The sequence below is a fragment of the Chiroxiphia lanceolata genome, chromosome 3, assembly GCF_009829145.1.
Source record: "Chiroxiphia lanceolata isolate bChiLan1 chromosome 3, bChiLan1.pri, whole genome shotgun sequence".
NCBI lineage: Eukaryota > Metazoa > Chordata > Aves > Passeriformes > Pipridae > Chiroxiphia > Chiroxiphia lanceolata.
The window spans coordinates 9,790,734-9,800,069 of NC_045639.1; the positions used below are offsets into that span (position 1 = coordinate 9,790,734).

At 43.4% G+C, this 9,336-nt stretch overlaps 1 long non-coding RNA gene across 1 annotated transcript; it reads left to right on the plus strand.

Annotated features, from left to right (window-relative positions):
• Positions 1-2,825: 2,825 nt before the first annotated feature.
• On the plus strand, positions 2,826-7,484 carry LOC116785159. The gene is made up of 3 exons (XR_004356402.1): positions 2,826-2,931; positions 3,620-3,743; positions 7,362-7,484. It is a non-coding gene; the product is annotated as an uncharacterized LOC116785159 (long non-coding RNA).
• The last annotated feature ends 1,852 nt before the right edge of the window (positions 7,485-9,336 follow it).

Below are 9,336 nucleotides of genomic sequence, written 5' to 3' on the forward strand. Positions count from 1 at the left end.
GAAACTCTGTCTATGGCCTTGTCTAGCGAATTTGTTAAGGGTACAGTACTGAAACACCTGCTTAGATTGAATTCATTGAGGAAACTGAGAGTTTGCTTCATTTTTGTGCTGACTTGGAGTTAAAAGTATAAAGGTCAGAGGGGAAGTCTGGGTGTCCCACTGAATACTGTGAAGTGCACACTGAGCATTTTAAAAGTGATGGAAGGATGTTATGCCTTTTGCCAATTTGAACGGATAATTGAAAACCGTATCAAGAGACAACTGGTGAAAGAGATAATCTGTATTTAGCCAGCTAAAAAATACATCATACACAACTTCATGGAGAAAATAATTGTTTATTTATGACAAACTTTTGTGCAATTCCCCTTCCTTTCTTTCAAGTCCTACAAAGGGGAGGTGAAAAAGGATTCCTTCTTAAAGTAAGGTTTCCATATATTTCAGGAGGTTTTAAAAGGAGATGTATGGAGACAACTACATGTACAAATATATGTCCATATAAATATTCCTCTGTGTGTCTGTACATATGGAAACACATTTGCTTTAATCTCTGAAGAGGGTGGAAAAGTGACTTGATGGCTACATATTTTTACTTATCTGCTGTTAATTCACGTGACAAACCCTGGACTATGGTAGCTATTCTGGGAAGTGCCACTATGATAACTTATCATATAACCTCCTGTCCTGGTTCCGGCCAGGACAGGGTTAATGTTTGCAGTAGCCAGGAGGGTCATGGCCAGGACCCTCAAATTATTCTATACCACCTCATGTCATGTGCTGGGGATGGGGAAAGGGGTCCCTTCCAGTCAGGTACAGGGAGTTGAGAGGTCAGGATGTTGTGTTCTGCGTGGTGAGCACTTGCATGTGAATCGTTCACCTCTCTTGTACTCTGTTACTAATACTGTTGCTGTTACTGTTCGTTTTCTTGCCTCATGGCTGTTTTCAGTAAATTGTTCTTGACTCAACCTGTGATCTTTACCTTTTGTGCCTTCAATTCTCCTCTCCATCCTGCTGCAGGGGAAGAGGAAGTGGGGGGTGAGCGAGCGGTTCATGGTTTGGGATGTTTCAATGGGAACACTAAATTGGGAAATACCATTCCTAAACCACAACACCTCTCATTTTCCTTTCTGAATATTCAGGCATGCAAATCACTGGCTGTATGATCTCTAAGAGGTAAGTTATGATGTTTGAGGTTTTTTTCCCCATGACATGTTGGATGAGGAAATTCCTGACTGAGCTGGAACCAAAGCAAGAGAGTTCATTATTGGTGATGGTTTTGTTCATGATGGCGAACAGCATGCAGGTCCATCTGCAGTTGTTTGTAATTCCAGCAGGAGTTTTTCATGCTATTCCTGTATTATTCCTATATCTGGGCTCACAAAGCCATAGACTCCTTCCTGCTCACAACAAGTAGTAAAACCAAGATTCTGGAGGAAATCTGATAGAAGAAGACTTTGGTTTATTATTGGAGCAGCAGTTGGGATGAAGAAAGACAAAAGAGGTAATTGGGAAATTGGATCCTGATCTGCAGGCTGGAGATACAGAAAAATGTGCTCCATTTTCAGTCATTCTCATTGTCTCATGACAGCTTCCAATCTGAAAATTTTATCCATATGATCCCTGAGAAAATGTATCCAACAGAGTTAACAAGAACTGGAACTGCCTGTTGTCTCAAACACTTTATATTCCAGTAGAATTACATTTCCTTGGTGTATCTGTCCACCTGACACATATGTCCTCTCTTCCCAGATATAAGCAGCACATCTGATGTATTTGTGTTCCTCTGAAAAACAACACACATATGAAGCTACTTTAGAAGAGTCCTGTGCTGTGTTTGAATTAAAATATTGCTGATGTGTTGTGTGCACAGCCAGCATGGACTGACGAGCCTGTCTGGGAGTTATGAGACTTTGTTTGTAGCTGCTATTGTGAATAAAAGGTTGTCCAGCTTTCTCTAGCAGCTTTTCTGCCCCTCTTTCTATCTGCTTGCTATATTTAGGTCACACTATTTTCAGAACCACAGATGCCTGTTACCAAACCTGTACTGCAGTGGGGTCCTGTAGTGATCAGATGATTGCTAAAAAGAAATCAACTCTTAGATGTATGATGTCTTAGAAGTATACATTAGCTTAAACATTTCCCCTTAGGATCACTGTGGCAGCTAACCTTCTCCATTACTCAGCTACAATCTGGATTGATTCGCAGGTGATCTGTATCCATCCCTGTGGGCATTTGGCAAGCCACGGGAATGCAGTGTAGGTCTGTGAGGTTGCATATGAGGAGCAGATCAGCTGAGTGTGTGCTGACATTTGCCAGGTTATCCCTCAGAAAGCCAAGGGTTGGCTCTGAGAGTCCTGTTGGATGATCCTGTGCCAGTGCTGAGGCACCTGGGGGCTTCAGGATTTGCTCCAGATGAGCAGGGCAGAGCCAGAGCACAGCTCTGCAGGGCAGACTGCAGAAGAGAAATAGTCAGGGGGAAAAGCTGTCAGCAGGAGGATCTCTGTCTGGGGTTTTGCAGGCTTTGAGCTGATCCAAGGGGGAATTTCAGGATTTCCCTTACCTCATTTCCCAAGAAACCTCTAAAAAAGAGGGAAGATGAGAGAGACAGAAGAAATCAAAGGTTTTGACTGGCACCTCCTCCCTCTGTTTCGGACCTTGTAAAATAACTGAAGGCCTTGGCAAATCTGGACTCTTATATTTTCCATCAAGATAAGTGCATTTCATTTATGTCACACTTTTGAATATACTTACATGCACAATGAGCTGTGCTGTCTGCCAGGGAAGGAAATGGAATAAAGCAGAGCTGGCCAGGATGTCATAACGGTTGTTCCAAGACCTAGCAAAGCCTGGCTGCATTTTCAGGTTGTTTAATCTCCCCGCTGTTTTATATTAAAGGGATAATGGTCACAGACAGGAACCGCTGACACTTGTCAGGTAATGAGCAACTGGACAGTCTTGCAGGTCTGGCTGTAAACCAAGGTATGACTCCCAGGAAAAGAGGCCCCCAAACACCTCCCCCACTCCTTCTGTGGAGCTCCAGTATGCTCCAGCCATGCTTTTGATAGAGCTGCTGCCAGCTGTCAACCAAAGGTGAGTTCAGGACATTGCGGGCTGCTCTTGAAAAATGCCCATCTCTGGGCAGGAGCATGGAAAAAACTTTGTGGCCCTGTTGTGCCAGCATGGGGAATCCACGGCTCCTTTGAATGGCTGGAGTCATGTGACAGAAACACTTGACCAAGGCTGTGCTTTGGTTCAGGCTGATTAAGGAGCGATAGGTCTCACGCCCTGTGGTGAACCTGCGACCTGGAAAGCTTCTGGCTTACATGGAAGGGTGTGAATGTGTAAAATGAAGACACCTCTCTTGTCTGTACTATTGACTAGCGGCCAATTACTTCACTCTATAAATATTCCCACCCGGATGGGCCCAATCTGAGCTCTCCCTGATGCAGCTGGACTGCATGCCAGGTCACTTGCCCTTCAAGCATGGACATCCCACAAACTTCCTTGCTGCCAGGGAGGACTGGTTGTGCCTTGGGATGGGAAGCTGGGCCTAGTGTGAGAACATGCTTGGCAGGACCTGTAAGCCTGGCAGCCTCCCGAGCTTTGCCATATTTACCTTTAGGCTGCTATTGTTGCCTGCATGATGCTGGCACATCATGCTCTTACAGTGGATACCCAGTGGTACCTGACAGAAAGAAACAAGGCAGATTTACTGTGATCACTGAAAAAAAATCCATCATTTGCAGGTAATTTCCCTGCTGGCATCCTGTGTACTGATTGAATCCTGCTCCATGGCTTCTCCTCACAATATGTAATTGTGTTTCTCACACCAAGACAGGCACATTATTCATCAAAATGCAACATTAAACTAAGTAAATTACTCAGAACTTTTTCAAATAAGTGAAGTGAGATTTACCCTCTCCTTTTCCCCTGCATTTACTGCAGTGCTAAGCAAAGGCACCCAGTAGCCTAAAGGGATATTCCAGATATTAATTTTCCAGCTTTGTAGTTACATGTTTCCAATTTTGCAGTGACTCTGAGCTGCTCTTCTAGCAGAATGCAGAAGGGAGCTCAGGCTGGATGCAAGCATATTGTGCACAGGAATGGAGTGCAGGATTGAAAGGCTACAGTATTTTTCATGCCAGCAAAGAACCTGGCCCTGCCTGGAGATGTGCCTGATGCCTTGGACATTGCCCCTCCTTGGGCTGATTTAACACTCACACTCACAGTGTTTTAGAGGCTAGGTTGGCATAGACAATCCTACCTCTGCTACTATACAGTGAAATCCTGCGGTCCACAGTTTCAAAAAGACCTTTATATGCCTCTTATGGAGCCTTAACCAAGATTACTTCTAAGAGAGACAGTGAAATGGTCAGAGCAATGGAGTAATGTGAAGGGTTTCAAGAGTGCAAGGGTGCTCAAGAAGCTAGGATGATGAAGGAGTACAAAGGGAAAAGAAAGAAAAGACTCTACCTTTGATGAAAATGCCGGGTTTAGGAAAAATGTGTACTCTTTCTCCCGAGGAGATCAAATTTTCTGAAGAAATAGGAGACTTTCTGAAGAAAGGGGAGAGAAGGTGTATGGAAAAAGCTAGGGTTGTCTTCTAAACTCTCCATTTGTTTTGGTCTAAGTTAACCCAGGCATACTGCTTCTCAAGTTTGGTGATGCTCTGCTTTTTCACAGGAGAAAATTCCGCTTGGCTGGGCAGCCCTAACTCCCTATGGAGCTGAAACAGAGACTCTCAAAACATCAGTTCCAGGGCTTATGCTTTTCTGACGTACCTGTTTGCTGCCTAATAACTGGGGCAGGGACAGTAGCAACAACACAGCAGGGATTCTATGCAGTTAACTTTTGCAGTTTCTTTATTCCAAAAATGAAGAGGTGGGCAGAGTGGAATCACAGAATAGTCAGGGTTGGAAGGGACCTCTGGAGATCATCCAGATTTCAACCCTCCCTGCCAAGGCAAACTTGCTCAGGATGCACTCTATCCCTTTGTCCAGCTTGTTGATAAACAAGCTGAATAAGACTGGACCCAGTATTGATCCTTGGGGAATGCTACTGGCCACAGGTAACCAACTGAATTCTACTCTGCTGATCATGACCCTCTGACCTCTGCCATTCAGCCAACTCTTGACCCACCTCACTGTCCATTCATCTAACTTTTCCTGAGCTTCCCTATGAGGATGTTTTATGGGAGACAGTGTCAAAAGCCTTGCTGTTGTCAAAGTAAACTGCTCTGCCCTCATCAACCCATCCTGGCATCCATCGTAGAAGGCTATCAGATTGGTCACACTTGATTTGCCCTTGGTGAATCCATGCTGACTATTCCAAATGATATTCTTTTCTTTTACATGCTTGGTGATGACCTCCAGAATTATCAGTTCCATAGCCTTTCCAGGGATGGAGGTGAGGCTGACTGGCCAGTAGTTTTTTGGGTCCTCCTTCTTGCTCTTTTTGAAGATAGGAGTAACATTGTCTTTTCTGTGATCATCGAGCACCTCTCCTATTCTCCACGATTTTTCAAAGATGATGGGAAGAAGAAGAGAGCCTTGCAATAAAACTCTGCAACATTCTGCACTACAGCAAAGGGAAAATGAAGCTTGTCTTCGTCTTTCAGTCTCAAATTGCAGGACCCTGCAGGTCAGAGCCTGAGCTGGAAGGAGAACCTCAGAGATGAGAACTCTTGTCTGCTGTGAGTTTGGGGTTGTATTTCAGCCCTCCTGCCCTCGATTTCCCTTGGACACCTGTGGGTCAGCCCAGCCTCCTTGCCACGCATCCAGCCTGACAGCTATTCTTGCAGTGCCATTTTCTCTTTTCATTTGTAAATTCCTTCCCCCTGCAGGTAGGTTCATGTGTGGTCAGTCTCCCCACTCTTTACTCCTTTCTACTACTTTACTAAATGTTAGCACTCTGCTGAGAGACAACAGACTCATAGCACAGCTGGACCAGTTTTAGTACTAGGTCTGAGTAACTAAGAGAGAATTAAGAAAGAAAATCAGCTGTGTGTATACGAGACCAGATGTGTCTTCAGGGGAAGACATGGTGTATCCTTTAATAAAAAACCCTAATTGTAGGGCATGTTTGCAGCCTGAAACCTGCAATGTGACAATGTTCAGATGGGACAGTGTACCTTCTTTCCAAAATTCCATGGGGCCAAACCATGCTTCCTTCATTAAACAAGCAGATTTCTAGGTTTTGAGGGGCTTGAAGTCTCACAGCCTTTGGCCAGCATTTGTTTCAGACACTGAAGAGCTCTTCTTTGTCTAGCAAAGACATGAATGCCTGGTTTTCCACTGATTCAGGGCTTCCTAGAGCTCCTCAGCTGTGTGATGTCTTTGTGATGCTTGTGTGATGTCTAATCAGACCTGCAAGACAAGAAAATGTGTTGTCTTTTTGGTCACGAAAATTCTTCATAACATCCTCTCTAGGCATGCAATCACTTCTCAGTATCTCAGTACAGCTCTGGGAAGTCTCAGGAGCAAAACCAGCTTTCCTCATCTAATTCAGGTGGTTAAGTGAGTCTTGGATGTGTTTGATAAGGAAGGTCTGAGAGGTAAGATTGCACTGATCCCACCATCCAAAACAGTACAGGAGAAGATGAAGATAATTTTTGTTCATCTCTGCCTTAAACAGTAAAAGACAATATGGAGTAAGGCAAAAACCTTTGTTGCTGTTGTTGCTGTTAAAATGAGAGGAGTTGCCAACAACTGGCTAGGGAGATTTTCAAAATATGATCCGAAGTGGCTGTCTGTGCCTCTGTGGGCAGCATACTGTGTAAGAAAATTTCTTTTTCTCCTCCCCGAGGTGATTTCTTTGGGAAGAAAGCAGTCAGCAATTGTGGCATTAAAGAGATCGTCTTTAGATCTCTGAGTAGAGATGAAAGGGGAGCATTTATTGTCTGCAATCCACTGCTTCTGGTTTTCTGCAGAATCAGCCAAGTAGCTCTGCACCAGTTACACTTTCAATATCTGCAAGACTTTCTTCTTATGCAATAGGGTTGCAAAATTCCTATTTTCAAAGAAGAGATGAAGTTTCAGGAAGAGCAGCAGATGCCATCAAACATATTAGCAGAGGACCTGGTGTCTTGTTTTCATGCTTTCCTTGTTTCAGAAGGAAAAAGATACTGCAAATTTGAAAAATTCCCGAAGAGAAGATTTATAACATCAAGACCTGCCCCCATCCCATCCCCAAAATATACAGTAGCTGCTTCTGCTCAGACGATGCTTAAGCTGTAAGATCAGCCTCCTGTGGTTCAGGGGTGCTTTGCAAGGTGGAACACTGCAAAGCATCAGGAAAATGTGGTTGTATCTGTTCCATGCTCTTTAGTTTCACTGTGGAGCTGCTGATCTTTTGCTCTTATCCAGGTTCCCACAAAGCCAAGGATGAAACTTAGGAACTTTGATGATTCCTATTAGAAGAGAAAATTGGTGCGTCATGTCTAGTTCTCCCACTGCATGAAGTTCACAGGACAAATTAAGCCATTAAACTAGAACACAAGAGGATAATAAAATGCTTTGATATACAAAACAACTACTGCATCAGAAAAGCATTTTTGTCCACAAAAGGGAGGTTGGTTTGGTATTTCAGGCCCTATCGGAGGTGACTTCTTAGTGAGACATTGTAGGGATTTCTAATATGGGAAAACAGCAAGAAATGGACATTGTTACCTTGGTGGGAAGAGTAACATGGGAAAAGTAAGGAGGAGCAGTTCTCTAGGGCAGAAAGAGGAACTTGAACAAAGGATGAAAGGAACTAACATTGCTAATAGGTAAAAATATTATAATATTATAGCTAGCAGCAAGGACTCAGGGCCTAAATGAACAATTGCAGCCTATTGTGTACAAGGTACAAAAAGCCTGCTGAAATAATTAATAAATGTCTTTGCTTTCACCATCATGCAAAGTCTGTGTCCTTAATCGCCATGAAACATCCTACTCAGACCAATTAAAATTCTGGACTGGCAATGCAGGGGAGCCAAAGCAGTGTTGTCTCACCCCAGATGGGAGCTAAAAATGCTGACTGGGTTCAGAGAGAGCAGGGGAACACCTATCAACCCCCTTAACTGCAAGGAGAGAGGGAATTTGTGCAACTGTATACAGTATAAACAGGCACAACTCTACCTGATGTGCTAAAAGGTGGTGTCTCTAGCTACTTCTACCCATGGGACAAATTTTCTGCTCTGCAGCCTTATGAGAAATACAAAGTTCAGGGCTGCTTTTTTTTGTGGTGGTTTTTTTTTCCTCTTTTTTTGTGTTTCTTTTTTCTTGGTTTCCTGCCACCCCAATAGTTAACATCTACATTGTACTCTAAGGTTTGAAAAACTCAAATGGTAAGTTGGTATTCAGTTCCATACAGAAAGCAGCTTGAATTTAACTTTAAGAACGTGTCAAGAGCTGCAATGAGGTACACACAGCAGGCAATTACCCTGTGGAGCATCACTCCAGAATGTGGTACCGGGTGTCCTGGTGCAGGATACAAAGAGAGATGGCATAGTACCTGGTAGTATCCAGACTTAAGACTCAAGGTAAAAAAGGAGCAAGAACTCCAGGCTGCTATTGCAGGCAGTAGTTGGGGGAAGCAGTTGACAAGGCACAGAAAATTCTTCCAGTTCATACCTTTCAGCTGTCATCAGAACAAACCCCTAAATCAATATTATTGGTCCCCAGAGAGATTCAGGAGATAAATTAACATAACCTCATAAATGACAAGCTTTCACAGTCATATCAGGCCCTGGAAATTATCTATTGCTCCTTTATTACAGCACTCCTCAGGAGCAGTCCCAGTATTTCAGGTGCTCCCACGTACCATGTAACAAAAAACAGGGTTACCCAGCTGGGACTTAAACCTTTGTTCTAAATCAAAATAATCTTCATCTCTTTATATTAATAAAAAGGACAAAACATGCATGAATATTACGCTTTCTGTCAGAGCTTTACTCATGACATCACCTTCAAGGGACTCCTTCAGCAATGGAGAACCCTGGTTACAGAGCTGAAGGTGAGGATGGACAGGAGTTGATTGCCACTAAATACCCTGGCAGCAAGAATGGGTGTAGTTCTTTCCAGGCTTTTGTGCAATATGATTTATATCACATCTGCTGCTGCAGCAGAGTATATTGTATTTCTTGTCAAATACATGGTGATCAGTAGAAAGCTTAACCAAACTGCAGAGATACAGAGTGGGCTTGGAAAAGTATTTTCCCCCTTTGAATCAGAAAAAGGAGCTCTTTGTCTTCTCAAGTTTATTTAGAGAAAGGTCTAGAGAAGAAAGGGGGCAGAACAGAAGCACCTCAAGTTTGGAAAGAAAAAGATTCTAGATGTGACCTATTTTTCTATGCTA